General features: G+C 37.2%; 1 non-coding gene and 1 pseudogene across 1 annotated transcript; one reads left to right on the top strand and one right to left on the bottom strand.

Annotated features, from left to right (window-relative positions):
- Window positions 1–2,918: 2,918 nt before the first annotated feature.
- On the top strand, window positions 2,919–3,025 carry LOC128288299 (small nucleolar RNA R71). The gene has a single exon (XR_008278733.1). It is a non-coding gene; the product is annotated as a small nucleolar RNA R71 (small nucleolar RNA).
- A 6,928-nt stretch (window positions 3,026–9,953) lies between these two features.
- On the bottom strand, window positions 9,954–11,667 carry LOC108465218 (polygalacturonase-like; annotated as a pseudogene).
- Window positions 11,668–24,923: the final 13,256 nt, after the last annotated feature.

Here is a 24,923-nt window from a genome sequence, read left to right as displayed (position 1 = left end):
TCTTAAAGTTTAAACAATCAATGCATAAATGCCTATGTTTTAATTCAAGATATATCAATCAAAATCATAATTCAATTAAAATTTTTCCTAAATATGATATGAGAGTTTTTCAAGAGAACAAGGTAATCATTCAGGGATTTTTCTGATAATGAAATAAATACCCCCACATTTAAGATGTACATTGCCCTCAATGTACAAAGATATATATTAAAGTATAAGAATAAGAGAGGGGGAGAAGTGGAACTTCCTGTATTAAAAACGGATGTTATTCTTGGTTTGGTGAGGTCGAGAATTGGAAATGAATCTAGATGTCACACATGATTCTGAATGATAAAAGAAGAGTGAAGGGAATAATCTGATGGTAGTCACAAAGATAAGTCGTGTTTAAAAGGAAAGAAATGAATCTAAAAAAACTTAATGGAAGGAAAATAAAAGGATTATTTTAATTATTCAAATGGCACGGCCGGTGCATACGCCCGTGTGCGCCGTGGCTCGACCGTGTTTGTCGCAAATTAAGATGTCGTCATACGGCCTTTTGGCACGCCCGTGTGCTTCAGCCGTGTGTGATATGGATCACTTCTCCCACGGTTGTGTAGCTCCACACATGTTCGTGGTATTTCGATAGTGTTGTCCACGGGGGATAGACATGGGCGTGTCGCATGCTCGTGTTTATTTAGCAGATTCGACCACAACCATGTCGCACGGCCGTGGCATTTTATCACAGCCCGTGTTTGGGCAATTCTTCTATCCTGTTTCTGCACAGCCTTAAGCACGCCTGTGTGCTTGGCCATGTCTTTGTGAAAACACATGTATTCAAGATTTCTATTAGTAAGTTAGGAGTTAAATAACAAAATTTAAAGAAATTAATATTGTTAGTGTTCGAGTTGCCTCCCGAGAAGCCTTATTTATAATCTGAGCTCGACTTACCTCTTTAGTGAATGGTCATGGTGGTTTGAGGAGTTTATACTCCTTATTCTTGCTATCAATCTCATCAAAATAGGGTTTTAATCGGGTGTTGTTTACCTTAAAAGTGCTGAACTTTGGATGACTCACCTCTACCGTACTGAATGGAAAAATACTGAGTACCATAAGAGGGATTTCCTCATTCAGTGTGGTAGTGACAATGTGGGGATCCCGGCATCTAATAAGACCTTATCACCAACCTTAAGTTGATTTGCAGAGGTATCGGGCTCATTTTGGCATAGTTTTAATTTGTCGGGTGTTCTTGGTTAGTGTGTTCACCATTCATCGAGTTCCTCGATTTGTAGTCTTCGATCTTCATGAACAGGTCCTCTACTATTGCTTGAGAATGACTCGTGTGCTTCCTTCAAACTTTTTTTCTGCAAAGTAGGTTGCACCATATTGTTAGTTTTAGTAGGATGGTTTAAATAATTACCTTCAATCCCTGATGTGTTGCCAGAATTTCAAGCTTGAAGGGTGATTGTTTCGTCTCCCACCCGGAGTGTGAGTTCACCTATGCCAACATCAATGATGGTTTTAACAGTTGCTAAAAAGGGCCTTCTTAGGGTTAAGGGAGTGTTGCTATCCTCTTCTATGCCTAGAACAATAAAGTCAATGGGAAATATAAATTTATTGATTTTAACTAGCACATCTTCAATAATACCTCTAAGGAATCTTATAGTTTTATCTGCTAATTGAATGCTCATCCTAGTCTGTTTGGGTTTCCCGAGACCTAGTTGCTTAAACATTTTGTAAGGAATGACGTTGATACTAGCCCCTAGATCAGCCCATGCATGATTAACATCTAAACTACAATTAAGTAAGGAATAGTAAAGCTCCCTGGGTCTTTTAGTTTGTTGGGTAGTTTATTTTGGAGAATGGCCGAGCAAACTGCGTTCAACTCCACATGCGACGCCTCGTCCAACTTTCACTTATTTGCTAAAAGCTCCTTTAAAAATTTCAGTGCGTTTGGCATCTGGGATAGAGCTTCAATAAACGGTAAGTTAATATGTAATTTTTTTAAGAGTTTAAGGAATTTACCAAATTGTTCATCTGAGTGGTCTTTCCTTGTCGCGTTGGGGTATGGCACACGAGGTTTATATTCGATAGTCACTGGTTTGTTTGTATTTTGATTTACCTCACCTTGACCTTTGCTTACCACAGTTTCTTGTCGCGGTTCTGGTCCAGGCTCAACGACTCTTTCGTTATCTTGAATATTAATCATGTTGAGCTGTTCCCTTGGGTTGGGTTCAGTATTACTTGGCAAACTACCTTGTGTTCGTTCGGAGATTAGTTTGGAAAGCTAGCCAATCTGAGTTTTGAGGCTTTGGATCGATGCTTGTTGATTTTTAGGTGCTGTCTCAGTGTTCTGAAAATGAGTTTCTAACACTGATATAAACTTTGGGAGCATCTCTTCAAGGTTTGGCTTCTTTTCCTGTTGGTAGGGTGGTTGTTGGTAGCCTAGAGGATGTTGTGGTTTTTAATTTCCTTGATCGCCCCATGAGAAATTGGGGTGGTTCCTCCAACTTGCATTATAAGTGTTACTATATGGATTGTTTTGAGGTCGAGGATTATTACCCATGTAGTTTAATTGCTCGTTATCCATGCTGTGGCCATAAGGTTGGTATTCCGAATGGTTTGTTCCACCGCTACTTGCTTCGCACTGCATTACTGGGTGAACCTGTGAAGAACTAAGAAAACCATCAATCTTTTTATTCAAGGGTTCTACCTGATTTGACAGCATGGTAACTGAATCGACATTATAAACACCAGCTGTTTTTGTTGGCTTTGTCCTCATGACTTGTCACTGATAGTTATTCAGTGACATCTCCTCTATAAACTTATAGGCATCTTCTAGTGTTTTATTGTTGATGGTTCCGCCCGCCGCTGCGTCAACCATTTGCCGAGTCGAAGGATTCAGACCATTGTGAAATGCTTGTACTTGGAGCCAAAGCGGTAACCCATGGTGAGGGCACCTTCTCAGTAAGTCCTTGTATCTCTCCCATGCATCGTAGAGGGTTTCAAAATCCATCTGCACAAAAGAAGAGATGTCATTACGTAATTTAGCCCTTTTAGCCGGCGAAAAATATTTTAGTAAGAATTTTTCGATCATTTGTTCCCAAGTAGTAATTGACCCATGTGGTAACGAGTTCAATCACTGTTTAGCTTTGTTCCTTAATGAAAAAGGGAATAACCAAAGATGAATGGCATCATCAGAAACGCCATAGATTTTAAATGTATCGCAAAATTCGAGAAAGTTGGCTAAGTGAGCGTTGGGATCTTTATCCTGCAAACCATCAAACTGAACAAATTGTTGTATCATCTAAATAGTGTTAGGTTTTAATTCAATAGTATTTGCAGCTACAGCAGGTCTAACTATGCTAGATTCAGTTCCTTTTAAAGAAGGTTTAGCATAATCATACATAGTGCGTGGAGCAGGATTTTGATTAGCCGCAATTGCAGGAGGTAGCTGATTGCCTTGTTTTTTAGCCATCTCTTTGGTTGGGGGTTGAGTATCGTCTTCTTGCTCATTCTCTGTGTATCTTAAGCTTCGCCTTATTTCTCTTTTGTTTCTACGTACTGTGTATCTTAAGCTTCGCCTTATTTCTCTTTGGTTTCTACGTACTGTACGATCGATTTCTTCATCAAAAAGTAATGGTCCCGACGGGTTTCTTCTAGTCATAAACTATAGGAAAAAGTAAGTTAATAAATAATAATAAAATTAAATTAAATTGCAAGAAAAATAAATGGCTAAAGTAATAAAAATTAAGCGTTCATAATATCTTAGTTCCCCGGAAATGGCACCAAAAACTTGGTTGCGTTATTTCGTGATAGGTTTTAAATATTTATAATTAATCGTTCTTGAAACTAACTATTATCGCAATGTAGGCAAGTGTACCTATCGAATAGTAGTATATTTTTAGCAAGACCGGATTGTCGAACCCAAAGGAACTAAAAGTACTAGTAATGACTGTCTGTTTATTATCTAGCCTAAGAATAATAGGGTGTTGTTTTAATTAACTAATTATCTAAACTAAGAACGCACAGAGAAAAGAATTGGGGAATTGCTTTTGGAAAAATCGATTGACTTAAGACAATACTTAAGGAAAAATCCACCTAGACTTTACTTGTTATTCTAGCTCCGATTCAGACAATTTATTCATTCAACTTGTTCCGTAGAGATCCCTAAGTTATGTTATTATCCCTATTCAAGACTAATAATGTCTAATCCCTAGATTGAATAATCGAGGCTTTTCTCTAATTAACAATCTAGGGTTGCATTAACTCGATCTATGGATCCCTTCACCCTAATCCGGCAAAATCTTGTCACCCTATGTCTAGGCGCGCAATCAACTCCGCTTAATTATGACAATTGTACTCTTAGACAGGGTCTATTCCTCCATCGAATAAGAGCTTGTCTTGAATCAAGATCCGGGATATCAAAACAAGAAATAAGAACACATAATTAAGAACAAGTTAAATATTTATCATACAATTCAGAAAATAATAACAAGATTCGTCTTAGGTTTCATTCCCCTTAGGTATTTAGGGGATTTAGTTCATAACTAAATAAGAAAACATCTCAGAATAATAAAGAATACAAAACATAAAAAAAGCCCAAAACTCTGGAAGGGGAATTGAGGAGAGATCTTCAGTCTTGATGATGAATCCGGCTTCTGAGATGAATCAATCGGCTTCCTTGGAGTAATTCCTTACTCCCTATTCTCTGTCCCTCTTTTCCTCCTCCTCTAGAGTGTATTTATAGGCTTTGGAATGCCTAAAAACCCTCAAAATTGGCCTTTTCTGAATTGAACTCAACTTGGGCTCGACAGGGACACGCCCAGATGTGCGATTACTTCAGCCGTGTTTGAGCTCATTAGAATGGAACGGGCGTGTCCTATACCCGTGTGAGTCGTGCTTCAATTTTGCAGATTGACACTACGGTGTGGTCTGCCCGTGTGAGGAAGTCCAGGCCGTGTTAAGTTCGTACTTTGGCTCATTTTCTCTTATTTTGGCCCGTTTCTCGTTCCTTTCGCTCTTCTATGCTCTCCTAAGTATAAAACATGAAATTAAAGCATTAGAAGCATCAAATTCACCAATTCTAATGGAAAATCATCCATAAAATGCGTTAAACATGGGTTAAAAATATGTATAAATTATAGTTTATCAGTCTACTAGCTAAGCGTCCCAGAATTCGGTACTGCACTGGGCTTATATACGGAGGAATTCAAGGAGGAGAATGACTTACATGCTCTCAACTGCCACATCCATCATTCTCCTTCACGGTGCTGGGACGCACTAATACTAGGTTCAGCCACGTACAATCCTAGCTGCTCCAAGACATCGGCTCTCCCTCCATCTCTGAGGTACCTGCACGCCATTTTGGCTCACACGATTACAGGAAGGTGAGAGAGCACTGGTGTCTTCAACACTCACGACACCTATTTTCTATGGTGTCGCACGGGCATGTCATCGACCTTGCCTATTTCATTGTACACCATTCAACACCAGACGGAGCGGCATAGGAAGGGGGTCATCTCCATTGGCCCCTATACTACTCAGTTGGCTCAACACTTCGGGCTCCTCGGCACCGCGGCCTAAGAATCATCATTGACCCTCATTGGCCAGATGTCTCCACAAGGCATCTCGAGCATGCTTAGCATGAGGGTGATCAAAAAGCGCCGAGGAACCTACCCTCCTCAATATCGTCTTGCTCAATCTAACGAGGAGGAGGCCCTTGAGGACATTACTGATGATGTCTCTCCATAGCACGAAGACCCACCGTCTCAGCCACCACCACCCTCTCGTCCAATTCATGCGGCGGCTTCATATGCTGACATTTCTGAGCGCCTCACTCTATTCGATCAGTAGTGTTTTCAATGATTTGACAACATTGATGCTACTCTACAGCAGATTTGTCAGCACCTCCACATCTCATCGCCACCCCCACCTCACGAACCATCTAGCGATGAAGATGTTTAAAAACTTTTATTTCTTATTTTATGTTTTTACTTTTATTTTATTTTAAGACTACTTTTTATTTTTCTTTCATCTTATTTTTATTAGGATTTATAATTTTTATTTAATAATTTTGAATTCTGGCTATTTCCTACTGAGTAATCATTCTTCCTTATATACTTTCTAGAAGAGTTCCTAATGCTATCACAGTTATAAAAAGCTCCAAAGCTCACTATTACTCAGTGACTCGAAACTCCACCGGGAAAGGTTCTCCACGATTGCCATGTCCTGCTCGACCACGACCATAACCAATTTCCAATATAATATTCTTTTGGTGCAGGACTTATGGACTAATGAACCTCTACCACCGCCGGAGTATTATCCTCCACCCTCACGCTAATTATTCTCTGAAACTCCAGTTCAAGGAAATTCATTTATCACTCAGGAAGTTTCACTTCTCTCCTTATCTTATTTTGACATTCTTTTCTATATATCTATCTTTGTACATTGAGGGCAATGTACATCTTAAGTGTGGGGGGTATTCATTTCATTATCAGAAAAATCCCTGAATGACTGCCTTGTTCTCTTGAAAAGCTTTCATATCATATTTAGGATAAATTTTGACTGATTTATGATTTTGATTGATATATCTTGAATTAAAAAATAGGCATTTATGCATTGATTGTTTAAACTTTAAAACATTAGAGAATCAAGCATGATAAGTTGATTTTTAAGAATTTAAAATTTTAGGTTGTTTCCCCAAAGTTTAGGTATTACTTTGAATTGGAATTCACAAGTTTTAAACATCAAAGAGCCATAAATCTTGTGAGATTTTTTAGCCTTTTGAGCATCTATTAATTCTTTCATGCTCACTTTTATTATTGTTTTGAGTGCGTTAGTATTAAACTGTTATTCTAGTACTTGCTTGATTATGCATGTCAAGACCACACCATTTGATTTGATATGTCAAAATGATTAAGGCACTTAGGATTAACCCACTCATGCCATGAAAAGCCTACCTCCACGATTAAACCCTAGTGAACCCCTTTGAGCCTAACAAGCCATTTCTTGTATTACCCTTAATATTAACCCTTAACCTATTATTGTTGAAATCCCCTAAATTAAGTTTGATCCCTATTTTTTTCGAGATTTGAATTGAAATAGTTGCTCAGCTATGTCTTGTTCTTAATAGTTAGTTTATGTTATTTAACTTGTTCTTAAAAAAAAATGTGTATACAGATCAGTAGTAATCTTTTGTTTTTGAGCTTAAGTATTTAAATTTCATATTCTGAAAAGAAGCTCTGTTGTATGCAAGTGATGATTAAATCTTTTTCTCGTTAGGTAATTTTTCAATTCAATCTCGATTCTAACTTTTTCTTTCAACTTGTGACCACACCCCTTAACCAAGCCTTATTACAACCCTCTAAAAACCTTTTGATTGATGTATCATCTCAATTTATAGTGGTGAAGATGTGATTTTCATGCAAGCCTATGGTAATGACTTTTCATTATTAACTATTGAGTGCTTCATTTATTGTCCTTAAACACCTCGAGTGATTTGAGTGAATCTTTAGTGAGAATGTGAAACTCTATGACATTTTGAATCAAAGGTAATTACTTAGACAAAAGGAGACACTTATATTTTCATGATAAAGTGCTCAACTTGAAATGTTTGAAACTTTGATGTTTTTTCAGTTGAATTCTCAATGTATGATTACCTGTGGATTATTTTGAGATATTTTCGATAGAAATTATAAGTTGAGAATAATTTATTTTGATTATGAGTTGAGAATTTTGCTTGAGGACAAGCAAATGCTTAAGTGTGGGGGTATTTGATAAACCGTAATTTATACATGTTTTTACCCCATGCTTAACACATTTTATGGATGATTTTTCCTTAGAATTGGTGAATTTGATGCTCCTAATGCCTTAATTTCATGTTTTATGCTTAGGAGAGCATAGAAGAGTGAAAGGAACGAGAAACGGGTCAAAAACAGAGAAAATGGGCCAAAGTACAAAATCAACACTGCCAGGACTTCCTCACACGGGCAGACCACATAGCCGTGTCAATTTGGAAAAATTGAAGCACGACTCACACGGGCGTGTCACAAGGGCTTGTCCCTGCTGAGCCCAAGTTGAGTCCAATTCGAGAAAGGCTAATTTTGAGGGTTTTTAGGCATTCTAAAGCCTATAAATACACCCTAGAGCAGGAAGAAAAGACACACAGAGAGGAGGAGGCAGGGAATTGCTCGAGGGAAGCCGATTGATCCATCTCAAAAGCCAGATTCACCATATAGACTGAAGATCTCCCCTCAATTTCCCTCTAGGAGTTTTGGGTTTTCTTTATGTTTTGTATTCATTATTCTTTTGAGATGTTTTCCTTTTTAGTTATGAACTAAATCCCCCCAAATACCTAAGAGGAATGAAACCTAAGACGAATCTTGTTATTATTTTCTGAATCGTATGATAAATATTTAACTTGTTCTTAATTATGTGTTCTTAATTCTTGTTTTGATATCCCAGGATACTGATTCAAGATAAGCTCTTATTCAGAGGAGGAATAGACCCTGTCTAAGAGTACAATTGTCATAATTAAGAGGAGTTGATTGTGCGCCTAAAGATAGGGTGACAAGATTTTTTTGGATTAGGGTGAAACCTAATAAGGGGATCCATAGATCAGTTAATGCAACCCTAGGGTGTTAATTAAAGAAAAGTCTCAATTATTCAATCTAGTTATTAAACGTTATTAGTCTTGAATAGGGATAATAACTTAACTTAGAGATCTCTACGGAACAACCTAAATGACTAAATCATCCGATTCGGTGTCAGAATAACAAGTGAAGTCTAGGTGGATTTGTCCTTAGGTATTGTCTTAATTCAATTGTTTTCCGAAAGTAATTCTCCAATTCTATTTTCTGTGAATTCTTAGTTTAGATAATTAGTTAGTTAAAACAAAACCCCCTTATTCTTAAGCTGGAAAATAAAAAGGCGGTTATTACTAATACTTTTAGTTCCTTTGGGTTCGACAATCCGGTCTTGCTAAAACTATACTACTGTTTGATAGGTACACTTGCCTACATCGTGATAATAGTTAGTTTCAAGATCGATTAATTATAAATATATAAAACTTACCTGTCACGAAAATCGCGATCAACGAGTCACTAATTCGTTGCAATGATGGGTCGTTTATTGTATAGGCTATTGGGATAACATAAGCATAAGAACCTCCAATAACTGCTAGAAACCTTGTTCCAAAAAGTGCTTGGAGAATCGTGTTATCATTTAAAAATTTGGCTGTTAGGTTTATTTTTTTATCCACTTTGTCGCTTGAATTTGATAATTAAATTCCTTTTGGTATTTGAATTTAAGGTATTATCATTTAAATTTTAAAAACTTTATATAAATTTTCAAGAGATGATTACATTCATCGAATAATTGAACAAGTGGTTGAACAAGTTAAACCATCATTTTAGATTCAACCTGTTTGATGAATTCCATCTACAAACATTTTATACAACTTTGGCAGCTTTTAATATTGACATAATAGTAATTTGGCTCTCATCGTTTATACATTGTGTCAATTTAATCTTGATTCTAAAAATTGAACTCCCTAACATTTATATAATGCAATTTTGTATTTTTAGCCTTTTTTCTTTTGTTTGTAACATTTAAGGTTAAATATAAAACAATAAGAAAAGATAAAATTATTATATTAAATTTTTATTTTTAATTTTAATATATTTTGGATAAAATTTAATTCATAAATTTATTTTTTAGCTTTTAAGGTGAAATAGTCATAAAAAAGAAAAATTATAAAAAAACAAATTATACAATGTGTAAAACTTAAAGGTTATTTTTAGAACCAAAACTAAATTGATACAATGTATAAATATTGAGAATTAAAATTTTATTATGCCAAGTCTATAAAAAACAAATTTAGATAAGTAAAAACAAGATAATTAAATAGTATATGGTTCAATAGTATTTTAGTAGTTAATTATATCGTAAGCTTAAATGCATGAAATGTTATCACATTGCAATATTTTTTGTTGAAGTGTATTTTTAAAAATAATTAAGTTTAAGAAAAATATTCTTAATAAAATGGAATGTAAAACAAAACAAATTTTGTTTGAAAAACAAAAATAATTATAGGAGTTACAACCTCATCAAAAAAATTTATACCTATGCTATTGATTAAGCAGCCAGGGTAGGTTTTGCTCCGATAGGGGCGGAACATGCAACTGGATTTTGTTTGCCACTAACTTTAGGCTTCACATTTGAACATTGTGATACTGCAGGTCCAGCCGGTCCACTGAGCATAATTTCAATGTCGGCAAGTTCCACATTTTCACACGGCAAAGTAGCGCTGCAAATAATCTTGACAGCTTCTGGTAGCGCAGAAGTGCCGTGAATGTTTTTGAAACTAATGTTGCTTAGTTTAACTTTTGATTCTTCCTGCATCAACAAAATAATGATTCAATGACCGATTAACTCTTTTTTGCTCTCTTACAATTTTGATAAATATATACATACATTTATTTTGCATTTGTTCCATGGGCAATATTTCTGATCAATTATAATAGGAGAACTGACATTGGTCACAGTAATATCCTCAAAGTGAATGTTCGAACAAGAGCCGGGTTCAGCACCTGGCCAACTTTTGATTCTAACACCATTTGAAGTATTAGTCAAGGTGCAGTTTTTTACTATAACTCCATCAACGGGTTCTTCATTTTTAAACAATCCGAGACTGCCAATACTGATACCATGTCCTGGTCCACAAGTTACTCCATTGATAACCAAATTTTTGGAACCATCCCCAATTGAAACACAATCATCACCAGTTTTTATGTCCGTGTTAAGAACATTAACCCCATCTGATCTCCCGATGTGAATCCCATCTGTGTTTGGGCTTTCTCCAGGTGCAGATACGGTGAAATGTTCAAAAGTAATGTTTTTGCATCCTAGAACATTAACGTGGAACTGCTTACTATCTTTGCTAGTTATACCTTGTACCATTGTGTTGGTTAAAAAATCAAACCTTAGATTCTGTTTAATTCCAGAATGAAAAAAAATAATTATTACTTAATTTTATTTATAAAAAAAAGTCATAACTTCTCAATAAGAAAAAGAACTTACAATAGGAAGTGAATCACAATAATCATGCTTTTCGCAACCTTCCCTTTATAAGCGGTGGTTCCACGGCATTCGAAAACTCCTCCACCAAACAATTTGAAATTTTCAATTCTATTGAAGGCAATCCATTTAGGCTCCTTGAAAGCACCGTGGTCTGCGGAGCCTTCACAAGGCCTTCAACTTGAAGCTCAATAGGAGCCTTGCAAGGACCATCTAAGGTAGTCAGACTTAAAAATATATACCTTTAGGAATCACAATTTTTGCTGGAGATGTCGAGGCACATGCTTCTTTCCAAGCATCCAACAATGGCTAAAACAAAAAAAAAAGAAAAACAAAAAAAGATACATATAAAGATAAGAGATTTGAAAAATAGTTATGCGTGGTTTTATCTGCTGACTATAAAGTTATATGATATTTTGCTTACCTTACTCAAATCTGTTTTCTCGTCTGCCTTTGCACCAAATTTTGCAACAACATCAATAACACCACCACCTCCTCCTCCTTGACCTTTAGCAGATGATATGGATAAAAGTAATAGTATTAACATGGATGAAACAAAATTAAATTGAAAAGCCATACTTTCTTTTTTTTTATTTCAAAGAGAGAATGATTTCTGTCGTAAAGCCAAATTATAACCAACTAAACATTTTCTATTTTAATTAGCGTGGGTAAATAATATGACCAAGTTTTACTTACTATAATTAGCACCTTTTTTTTTTCTTTTTCGAAGGGAATTTCCTTGTTAATTTGCCAACAAACTTGATATAGGAAAAAGAGTCACGTGACTTAATATAATTATTTAAGGTTTCTATATATAAAAATGAAAATAATGAATAAAATTGTCAAATTAGCTCGGTTGGTATCGACATTGTTGCACATGCAGGAGACTGTGGGTTTGAGCATGCTGAAGGGCATTAATGCTCTCCTATATTAAGGGTTGGAGAGGAGTTATGAGAAGTTCTACGTATTGTTTTATAAAAAAAAATCAATTAAATTATCCATTATTAATTTATTTTCTATATTATATTAATAATTTATTATATGTTTAGGTATAGATAATTAAATATGTATCTTTAATAATATTGAAAATTATACTATTTTATTAATTTTAAATATTTTAAAAGATAAAATTATTATTAATATAATAAGATTAAGCTTGATTTAAGTTAATTTTATAAAAAATAAAATAAAATCACTCATAAAGGGTAAGTTCTTATAGAGGAAAAAAGGGCTTATTTCTCGTTAACTTGTAAGTTATTTTCTATTGACCAAACAGTTTTCCCTGAAACAAACATAGGAAAATGTAGAAAATACTTTTCGGAAACCATTTTCAATGAAACAAACCAAGCCTGCCTTGATTGAGTTGGTCTCACAAGCCAAGGGCCATCGATTCTGTTGGGCAGATTACTTGAATTCAAAGTCTCATTGTAATTTCATATAATTATTTCATGTATCAACAATGGTCTACAAGTGTAGTTATAATGCTACTAAGTATCTTTGTCTTTTTTTTAAAGAATAAACATAATATGCAAATACGCTTTTATTTTATTTTAATTTAATGGTAAGGTTTTTTTTAATATAATCTCCATTCAACAAAAAAATTTACATGTGAGGATCAAATCTCGAATAAATGTAGAAAATAATATGTAAATAAAAAATGAATTACGAAAGAAAATCATACTCTATTTGAATCAAGTTGAAAACTCTATCATATGTTGGTGTTTAGGCATTAGGATTGAGAAGGTTAGATGTAACACCTCTAACCTGTATTCGCTGTTGAAATAGGGTTACAAGGTATTACCGATCAATACACAACATATAGCTTACATTTATCATTATAAAGCAATTATTCTCATACATCATTCAATACAACCACCTTGTCCCTTTTAAGGGCCTACGAGGCCTTAAACATGCTTTAGAAGTGGTTCAGGACTAAACCAATAACATACGAAAATTTCAAAAAACTTATAAATTTTTCAATCATATGAAGGTCACACGCCCGTGTGAACAGGCCGTGTGCCTCACACGGCTAGTAGATACGCCCGTGTCTTAGGCCGTGTGAAAACAAGGAATACATACAGACTTTATCACACAGTCAAGGACACACCCATGTGCCAGGCCTTGTGAAAACTGGAGAGTATACTGACTTGGGTCACACGGCCAACCACACACCCGTGTGCCCTTCGAAATGGCCACACATGCCTGTGTGCTAGGCCATGTGCCATTTAGGTAGGTATACTGCCTTCAATTCAATTTCAACACCAGGGGACACACGGCCATGTAACCTAACCGTGTGTCGTACATGGCTGAGACACACGCCCGTGTCTCTGCCTGTGTGGACAAAAATTGGCCATTTGCAAAGCCAAATAGCCACCCTTTTTGCATATGTCTACACAAGCTCAATTGGTATCATTTTAGGTCACAAATATGCAACCAAAGTTCACCAACTAATACATAATCATACCATATCCATTTCAACTAAATTCAATACTCAAATCCATACCATTCACCTATTCAAATACCAAATAATTTAACTTGCTTTACTAAGTATAATTCACACATATAATTCATTTAGCAAAACCAATCCAAACAAACATAACTACTTCAATCCCATTCATTCATTATAGGTCTATTACCAATATTAAAAGTAGAATTAATTGCACATTCGTAAGCATCATCAAGTTCATCATCTTATGCCAACACAAATGGCCAAAATACATATCCATCAAACATACCAAAATGACTCAAGCCTATACATGCCATATACCATATATACATAGCTTTAAAAGTACCAAATAGATGATCGATAGTGCGATGAAGTCTCTGACGATTCTCAGATCTGAACTAGCTTCGTAAATCTATAGAACAGTGAAAATTAAATAGAGTAAGCTATAAAACTTAGTAAGTTTGTACGTGAATGTGAAATAATCACAACATTCATCAGCAATTCAAAATAGATAATATCATTAACATTTAAAGCATCAATTCATGACCTAGCATCAACTTTATTCATATCATCATTCATGAGTTCTCAACTTCATCTAACTCGATACTTGAATAGTTTTCTGTACATACCTGTACCGATACTTTTCCATTTCTCATCAAAATTATTATCAAACATTTCTGATTTATAAGTGTTCACTATACAAATTCATTGATATTCCGATGCCATAGTCCAACTATGGTCTTACACATACATTGCCAAGGCCCTGTCATGGTCTTTCATTTACATGCCATAACCCAGTTGTGGTCTTATTATTCGATTGTCATAGCCCGACCATGGTCTTTTTTGGAAACTTGCCTTACTCAACTCATACATTTCATGTAATAACTCAACATTTATCCAATAGAATAAATACTATCTCAATTTCATCCACTCAATAAATGTATACACATTTAAGTTCAATTATACGAACTTACCTTGTTTTTGGAATTGACTGATTGAATCAATTATTCGACAACCTTGTTTTTCCCCATATCTAAATCATAATTCTTTCTTTCTTGATCTATATGAATTCAAAATTAACTTATTTATTCATCTACTCATTCAATTTAGTCCAAAATTACTCATTTGGGCATATTTCATATTAGCCCCTAAACTTTCAAATATTACCAATTTAGTCCTTATTTCATAAATATTATAACACCCCTTACCCGTGTCTGACACCGAGACAGGTTACGAGGCATTATCGGACTTATACATAAGCAAACATACAAAACTGGGCCATAAAATTTAGCTCAAATTAAATTCATTCATGCAAATGCAAATTGTCCCTTATATGGGCCTACGAGGCCCAAAACATACATCGGAAGTGGTTCGGGACTAATCCGAGAACTTTAGAAAACTTTGGGAATACTTAGAGAAAGTTTCATGAAACAGGGTCACACGCCTATGAAGGTAGACCGTGTGGTCACACACGCCCGTGTGGCTTGGGACATGCCCGTGTCCTCAGCTCGTGTAACTCTCTATTTATGACATCATCAACACAATTAAGGCCACACGGCCAAGTCACACGTCCGTGTACTTAGGTAGTGTGGCGAATGAAATTCCAAAACTTAAGTGCAGACTTCACACTGGCTGGGCACACTCCCATGTCCTGAGGCCGTGTCTCTACCTATGTGTTTACTACTGGGCATACTGTTTTGCCTAATTAGGGTGCAGAGGACACACAACTGGATCACACACCCATGGGGCAGACTGTGTGTCACACACGACCTAGATACATGCCCGTGTGCCTACCCGTGCGGACAAATTCTAGGCTAATTTCCAAGCCATTCGCCACCCTTAAATGTTCATTCACTTATACACTTTTTATGGTATGAAACATAGCATATTTAGTCACTCAAATACTCAAAATCATGATTATTCCATTACTTTGTAATGTCAACATACCACATGCTTAAACCATCATGCTTTCATATTGCATTCCACACCAATTTCATATTTATTCATCCTTATAAACCTACCTTCAACCTAGTCAATTATACCATGGACATGGTCATATCTTTTAGTCCCAATTCATTCATTAAGCATATGTGCCATTTATCACATCCATTACCAGCAAGCAACCAACAACCACATCACAAAGCATAAACACATTGTATGCATGCATAAATAATTAGGGTTACAACCCGAGAAGTAAATATAAGCCACATCTCATGGCCATATACAAAATGAATCACAATACCATCATGAGCCAATTCATTTAGCTAATCAATATGACACATAACAAAACGACCAAGTCCCCTATACATGCCATACTCAAAATGTCGAGACTGACTATATCCAAATGTCCAATTAATAGTGTAATCAAATCTGTGATGTCCTTCGATCCCCGAGCTAGCTTGGCGACACTATAAAAGATGGAAAGGAAGGGGGTAAGCGTTAAAGCTTAGTAAGTCCATATGCAAATAAAATGATATATAAACAAGTATTTAATATACATTTAACATAATGAACATAACTTATAATTCATCAAATCACTTAAACTTACTCATCACATGAACAACTTTGTCATAAGTTCATCACATACCAAGGCATTACTCATGAGTTCGGTATACATACTTGTAACGACTCATAACATCATCTCTTACTTATTCTTCTTATTGACTTACCCCTTGGGTCTTTAGTCAAGTTACTCAGTAATTTACCCGTTGAATACTAGGAATACTATTAGATACACGGAAGGCTCACACATAAGTGCCACATACGTAGCTAAAGCTACTTCATATCACATAACAAATAAAGGCTCATTCTTGAGATACTCACAGGTCTGCTCACACAAGCTGTCGGTCAGGACGTAGCTACACGGGCTACTCACACAAGCTGTCAGGTATCCGCAACACATGCCGGCCAACCTAGCCATCAGTAAGACATACAAGACCAACACCCGGAACCACATAATCATATCTCATGAGCTCATAAATCACATGATTTTTAGTGACATGTCACTTGTATCCTAAACTCTTCCTAAGGTTCAAACAGGATTTTTCAATATCACATCTCTGTCAAGCTGGCTTGTAATGTCGATCTCAATATCCATAATACTCATCACTTACTCGTGGAGTAATCAAAGCATAACTCATAATAACATTGAAGAATTTGAATTCACGTAATACTCAACATCAAAAATATAACATAACATCACATTATTTGTATATGAACTTCCTAAGTACAAAATGATGAAAAGGAGCCTATTCTTCGTAAACCTTGTTTTTTCCCTGATCAAGACTTGAATCACGTTTTTCTTGATCTATAATGCCAAATTTAACTTATTTAATACATACATTGTTATCCCTGTTTAGAATACTTTAGTTTACCAAATTATTGAAATACCCTTGACTTTTAAAATTACCAAAGTACCCCCAATTTATAGAATTACCGTTTTACCCTCAATTTATAAAATTATTGAAATACCCTTGTAGGGTAGAATTACTGAAATACCCTTGTAGGGTAGAAATACCAAAATACCCCTGTAGAGTAGAATTATCAAAATACCCTTGTAGGGTAGAAATACCGAAATACCCCTATAGGGTAGAATTACCTAGATACCCTTGTGGGGTAAAATTACCATTTTGCCCTTAGGGTGTTAAATGACTCTTTTGCCCTTCTTGGCAAGTGATTGACTTGGACTGTGTCGTTGACAGATTTGATTGTGAATAAATGTTGGTGATATGAATGACTTGACTATGTTTGTTTGATTCAAATATGGGCATGACATTCTGCACACATGACATGTTGCATGGGTTAGGATTTTGTACGGAGGAAGATCTGATCTGTTAGGATCGCATGGTTGCTTTACGACTGTGGATCCACCGGTGGCTTTTAAGCCCAATATATGATTATTGATGACTCTGTGCCGATCATATTTACCCAAGGCTGTGCGCCGACTATATTACCGTCGCTGATGGCTATGTGCCTAACATGATACAACTGCCAATAGCTTAAAGCTAATTATTCTGATTATGGCTTTGCGCCAACCTACATATGGCTCTGTGCCAACCTGATTATGGTTGTGTGCCAAACGTATTTGGCTAAGGCTATGTGCCAATATATGGTTATTGACGACTCTGTGTCGATCACATTTACCCGGTTATGTTACTCTAGTTGATGGCTATGTGCCTAACATAATGCAGTTATCGATGGCTTTGTGCTACGTATTCTGTTAAGTGGCTTTGCCACATTATTCGCTTCGTGGCTATGCCACAAATATCTCTGCTTCGGTGGCTCGCCACAATATTCAGATCTGGTGACTCTGTCACAATATCTGTTCTGGCAGCCATGTTGCAAATTCTGTAGTGTGTAGCGGATGGGTGGGTCGAGTTGTCTCCCCACATGGTGTGAGGTTGATACGAGAGTGTATACAGATGGATTGGGTTGGGATTGCATCCACATTCTGATTCTGATTCTGTTACTTGATACTGATTCTGATTTTGTCACCTAATTCTGATTCTGATTATTATTTTGATTCTAGTTCTGATAATGTTTCTTATTCTGTAATGGGCTAAGGCCCATTTGGTACTGTCTGTTATAATGGGCTAAGGCCCAATTGATACTGAAACTGTAAGTATGGCTGGGGCCAGAATTTTAATTCTTTTATATAACTGACTGTTCCTTTTATATAGTACGGGATTTCACACTGAGTTTTTGTAAACTCACCCCATTTATTAACCTTTTAGGTAATTTCCAGCCTTAGACAGATCGGAGCTGCGAGGGGCTCAGAGGAAGCCACACACACTGTTTATGTTACAGTTTTGGTTATTACTTTTAAATGTTTTTATGTGGGTTGTAGTAAAGCCGTTGTAATTTTTTGGATTTCAAATTTGGAATTTTATTTATTGTTCTTATAATTGCTAGTATTAGAACACAGTTTTCCAAAGCAACTACTGTTGTTCACAACATCACGTATCCTGTAACACCCCAAACCCGAGACCATCGCCGGTGTCGGACCCGAGGGGTTAACAAGCCAAGTTCACATGTTTTGCCCACCAATTTGACATTTCCAGTCAGGCTGGAAAACTGCGTCACTGTCGCCTTAAAAATCATATCTCGAGTTTCAAAACTCGGAAACTGGTTTCGTAAATTTTCCCTGAATTTAGACTCATATATCCATCCATGGATTTATTTCTAGGATTTTTGGTCGGGCCAATTGGTACAGTTTATTAGTTAAAGTTACCCATGTTACAGGGATCGACTGCTCTGACCTTCGCGCGGTATAACTTGAATATCTCTCTGTACAGGGCTTTAATGCTGGTGTCGTTCATTTCTAATGAAACTAGACTCAAAATGGAATCTGTACATATAAGGTATGTCTCCTAATTATTTTTGGATAATTTATAGTGAATTTTTAAAGTTGCGACAGGGAACCCAGAAACCATTCTGGCCCTGTCTCACAATAGCTTTAATATCTCTTAACCTGTAACTCCTATGACCATTTCGTTTATTCCATATGAAAATAGACTCATCAAGGTTCATTTACATAGCTTATTCACTATTTAATTCCATTCCTATGAATTTTGGTGATTTTTCACATTCATGCCACTGCAGCTGGCAGCATCTGTTTTTAAGGTAGGACTTACCTATTTGGTAGTCTCCATGAATCAACTAGTCTTGCCATACATAGGTTCATATATGATCATTTTAACCATGCCAATGGCTGATCATATGACCAACATTCCCATTTCCAAGCCATAGCCACATCATGACACCAAATATATACATACAACCCACAATTAGTCTAAGTTCATGCTTCCCTTTTCGAGCCATTTTCGCATGGCCGTACATACTTACATTACAACATATTTAACAAACAAGAGGTAGTCCTATACATGCCATCTCAAGTTCAATCAAAAATTTATACCAAAATGGAGGCTTGATAGTGTGAATGACTTCGACTTCAACGATCCCAAATCCGATTGCCTCAAGCGAAATCTAGAAAACTGAGAGCCAAAGCAACGGGGTAAGCATTTTTATGCTTAGTAAGTCTCAAGGAATATAATCAACTCTAATTTCAGCAATACATTCACATAGCCAAATGCTTCATTTCATTTATACACATTCTTACTTCACACTTCATCATTATATAATTTCACAAAGTATCAATCAATTTAATAACTGAAATTCATTAGTCGATTGAGCGAATGTTGCTCAAACATGTCGACTTTCCGATGCACATATAACGTACCTTATCCTTTGGGCTTTTCGAGTGTACTAATTGAATTCATTACAGCAACCAACACTCACCTCCAGCCCAAGATTCTTCGGATTATAACCGGATATAATCACGTGCACAAATGCCTTCGGGTCTTAGCCCGGATAGAATGTCTCGCACGAATGCCTTCGGGTCTTAGCCCGGATGTAGCCACTAGCGCAATTGCCTTCGGGTCTTAACCCGGATATAATTTCCAGCATAATTGTCTTCGGGATTTAGCCCGGATATCATTCAATTTCCCATGAACACATACATCAATTATCGTTGGACATACATAATTCATTTTCGTTACTAAGGCTCAAACGCAATTATAGTCACAAGCATATTCGCCTTCGGGACTTAGCCCGGGTAGAATTCAAATACTCATGCATACACAATCAATAATCAATACACATCCATACTTTATTTCACACAATTCAAGTAGGGTCACTTCTTGAGGACTTACCTCGGATGTTGTCGAACGGCTTTTTTGGCTATTCGATCACTTTCTCCTTCCCCTTGTCCAATTGTGGCCCTCTAAGCTCTTGAGCTAATTCAAACAAATTCAATTTATTAAAACCTCATTGTGCTAGCTTTTGGCCGAATATGACAAGGAGTTTAAATGGTCATATGGCCACCCTTTAGCTTGAATACACAATGGTCATGCACATTTTATACTACATCAAGCAATTCAATACAATTTATTCGAGCATCAAGGAAATGCTAAGGCCTTCAATAGGCTACCCAAGGCCGAATATTCATGTACATGTTGAGGTCAATTTTGCACTTAATACCTCACAAAAACAGCATGCAATTTACTAATTAATGCTTTGCACATTGTGGCCCAAAACTTATAATATAGCATCAAGCACCTACATGTGTGCTAGGTCAATTGTGCTTGCAATTTCACAAGCATTCTTCCACATCTTCTCCTTTAAACCAATATATTCATCACTTAGTTCATAACCAAAACATAATGTGCAATCATATATATGCATATATGAGCATGGCAATTTCAAGGTGTCCATAGCCATCCAAAACACAAATTTTAACTAACATGCAAGAAGCATGAATCATGCTCAAGAATGCATCATGGCGAATATGACAATCATGCTTCTTTTCAACTTCAATCATGATAAAACAAAAGAAAGCTCAAAATCTTACTCATAGGTAGACAATCCATCATTGCATGCATCATCATCAAGTTTCACACTTAGCATGCAATGGCTTTATCACCATAACAACTTTGGCAAAATGCCATTTCCATGGCATAACAAAGATTTGAGCCATGGCTAACATGCACATCAAATTAGCAACCAAAACATGCATGAAACTCCCAACACAACCTCATACATACCTTACTCTTGATGCAAATTTAGCCAAATCACCTTCTAGATCTCTTCTAAACAAAGGAAATGAAGCAAAATTCCTTCTTCCTCTTAGTATTTTTGGCCAAAAGGAGAGAACAAGGATGAACAAATTTTTTGTTTTTTTCTTCTTGGTTGCACGAATGGGGGATGCTACTCTCTCACACACATTTTTTTTTCATTCTTTTCTTACCCATGCTTATTTGTTTATTATTTCTCCCTAATGCCCAACAAAACATGTTTCATGACATGTTTAGCCCATATCTCTTTGTCATGGCCGCCATCACTTGTAAAAGGGAATTTGACATGCAAGTCCATTATTTTGCATGCATGCTTTAATTAGTCATCACACATTTCCCTATCGTACTTTCAAAGTTCACTACTAAGTCCTTTCTAGTGGAATTCACCTTTGTAACACTAAATCAATCATCATAAAATGTCATACGTGAGCACACACATATTATAGGCATCAAAATAAATTTTAATTATTTTTATGCCTCGGTTTTGTGGTCCCAAACCACATTCCGACTAGGGTCAATTTTGGGCTGTCACAACTCTCCCCCACTTAAGAAATTTTCGTCCCCGAAAATCTTACCGGTAAATAGGTTTGGATATCGCTCTTTCATAGAGTTCTCGGTCTCCCAAGTAGCTTCTTCTATCCCGTGCTTGAGCCATAACACCTTCACTAGCGGAACCCGCTTGTTTCGCAACTCTTTCACTTCCCGTGATAGGATACGAATCGGTTCTTCCTCATAACTCATATTGGCTTGAATTTCAATTTCTGATGGACTAATCACGTGCGATGGATCGGATCTATAGCGTCAAGCATCGAAACATGGAAGACATCGTGAACCTTTTGAGTTCAGGGCAAAATCAGCGATATGCCACCGGACCGACTCGCTCGATATCTCATATGGTCCAATGAACCTCGGGCTCAACTTGCCCTTACTACCAACTCGAGTATCTTTTTCCAAGGCGATACCTTGAGAAACACTTTATCACCCACCGATACTCGACATCCTTACGCTTTAGATCCGCTGTCGACTTCGACGATCGGAGGCTATCTTCGACTTTCACGGATTACTTTCACTTTCGCTCAAAGATCCCTAATCAAATCCACCCGAAAATCTTGCTTTCACCGAGCTCAATCAAAACAATGGCGTCACGGCATTTACGACCGCATAAGGCCTCGTAGGTGCCATCTTAATACTTGATTGAAAGTCGTTGTTGTGTTTAATTCAATTAATGGCAAATACCGTTCCCATGAACCACTAAACTCGAGGACGCAACATCTTAACATATCCTCAAGTATCTCGAATTATCCGCCGGATTGACCATCGGTTTGGGGGTGAAAGGCGGTCTTTGAAATGCAACTTGGTACCCAAAGCTTCTTGCAACTTTTTCCAAAATCGCGAGGTAAATCTCGGATCTCTATCCGACACGATAGAAATAGGCACCCGTGTAATTTCACAACTGAGAAACGTACAATTCCGCTAATTTGTCCATTGAAAAATCCGTATGTACGGGACAAAGTGGGCCGACTTAGTCAATCGATCTACCACGACCCAAACCGCATCCTTCTTACTCACGACAATGGCGGTCCGGATACAAAGTCCATTGTGACTCGATCCCATTTCCACTCGGTATCGTGATTGGTCAAGTAATCTCAAGGCACCGATGTTCCGCTTTCACTTGTTGACATATTAAACATCTCAAACAAAGTCGAGATGTCTCGCTTCATACCATGCCACCAAAACCAACGTTTCAAATCATTGTACATCTTCGTACTCCGGGTGGATTGCCATTCGGCTACAATGGGCTTCATTCGAATTATCGAAATGAGTTCAATTCTTTGGGACACACAGACGACTTTTGAACCTCAAACAATCGTCATCGTCGATTTGAAACTCCGAGTCCTTGTTCGAACACACGCAGCCGCTTTTGCAACCAACTCGTCATCGACTTTCGAGCTTCTCGAATTTGGTGTGTCAATAATGGTTTGGCTTTCAATTCAGCCACTAACACACTCGTCGGATCGGATAGACAAGTGCACATTCATCGCTCGTAAAGTGAATAACGATTTACGACTCAAGGCATCCGCAACCACATTCACCTTTCCCGTGATAGTCAATGATCACTCATAATCCTTTAACACTCGAGCCAATGTCTTTGTCGCAGATTTAAGTCTCTTTGGGTCATCAAATACTTGAGACTTTTGTGATCCGAGTATACATGGCACCTTTCACCAAATAAGTAATGTCGCCAAATCTTTAAGGCGAATACGATGGCGCCAATTCGAGATCATGAGTCGGATAATTTTTCTCATGTGGCTTTAATTGCCTCGACGATAGGCCACAACTCGACCTTCTTGCATTAATACGCAACCTAACCCAAGTAGAGAGCGTCGCTATAGATGACAAACTCTTTGCTTGACTCGGGTTGCACTAGAATTGGGGCTTCACCAAATAAGTTTTCAGTTGATCGAAACTTTTTGGCATTTCTCCATCCATTCGAACTTAACGTCCTTTTGGAGTAGCCGTCATCGGCGTGGCTATCGTTGAGAAGCCTTTACAAATCGTCGGTAATAACCTAAAGCCCCAAAAGCTTGAACCTCAAGAATATTTCTGAGGCTTCCAATTTAGTATGGCTGAAATTTTATTCGGTCGACTCGAATACCCGATCTGATACCACATGACCTAAGAAGCTAACCTCTCTTAACCGAACTCACACTTCTTGAACTTAGCATATAATTGCTTGTCCCGTAAAATTTTCAGCACTAACCGCAGTGTTCAGCATGTTCGGTCTCATTTCTTGAATAGACCAAGATGTCATCAATGAACACGACTACTTAATCGATCCAAATGTGGTCTAAAGATTCGATTCATTAAATCCATAAATACCGCAGGGCATTAGTGAGCCCAAACGGCATCACTAGGAACTCATAGTGACCATATCTCGCTCAAGGCGCCTTGGGCATGTCGAATCTCGGATTCGCAATTGATAGTAGCCCGATCTCAAATCTATTTTCGAGAACACCGAGGCTCCTTCAGCTTGATTGAACAAGTCATCAATACGTGGCAACGGATATTTGTTCTTTATCGTCGCTTTGTTAAGCTGACGATAGTCGATGCACAGTCGCATGGTTCTATCCTTCTTCTTCACGAACAACACCGGCGCACCCCAAGGCGAAAAACTCGGGCGAGCAAAACCTCTATCCACCAATTCTTGCAACTGAGCTTTCAACTCCTTTAATTCCGTTGGTGCCATACGATACGGAGCTATCAAAATTGGAGTGGTACCAGGTACCAATTCGATGCCAAATTCTATTTCCCGAACAGGTGGCAAACCCGGCAATTCCTCGGGGAAAACATTCGGGTATTCACAAACCACGGGCACAGATTCGGGTTTCTTCTCTGATTCTTTGTCATCGAGCACGTATGCAAGGTACGCTTCGCACCCTTTTCTTACATTTTTCGGGCCAACATCGCGATATTACGGTGGCAACCCTTTAAGTCCGTGGACTCAACCCGAACTATTTCATTATTCGCAAGACCTCAAATCGATAGTCTTGCTCTTGCAATTTACAACCGCATCGTGCATGGTCAACCAATCCAAACCAAGAATAACATCGAACTCATCGAACGGCAAAAGCATCAAGTCCGCGGAAAACAAGAACCTCGGAACACTAGGGGACTTTTCTTGCACACTTTGTTAACAAGCACGTAATGACCCAAGGGTTTGACACCGAATTACAAACTCAAGAGACTCAATAGGCAAAGTCTTACTGGATGCTAAGGTTTCACATATATAT

This window comes from Gossypium arboreum, unplaced genomic scaffold (assembly GCF_025698485.1).
Source record: "Gossypium arboreum isolate Shixiya-1 unplaced genomic scaffold, ASM2569848v2 Contig00199, whole genome shotgun sequence".
Taxonomy (NCBI): domain Eukaryota; kingdom Viridiplantae; phylum Streptophyta; class Magnoliopsida; order Malvales; family Malvaceae; genus Gossypium; species Gossypium arboreum.
Note: the sequence above shows the minus strand (reverse complement) of the source record. Positions and strands in the feature narration are given on the sequence as shown.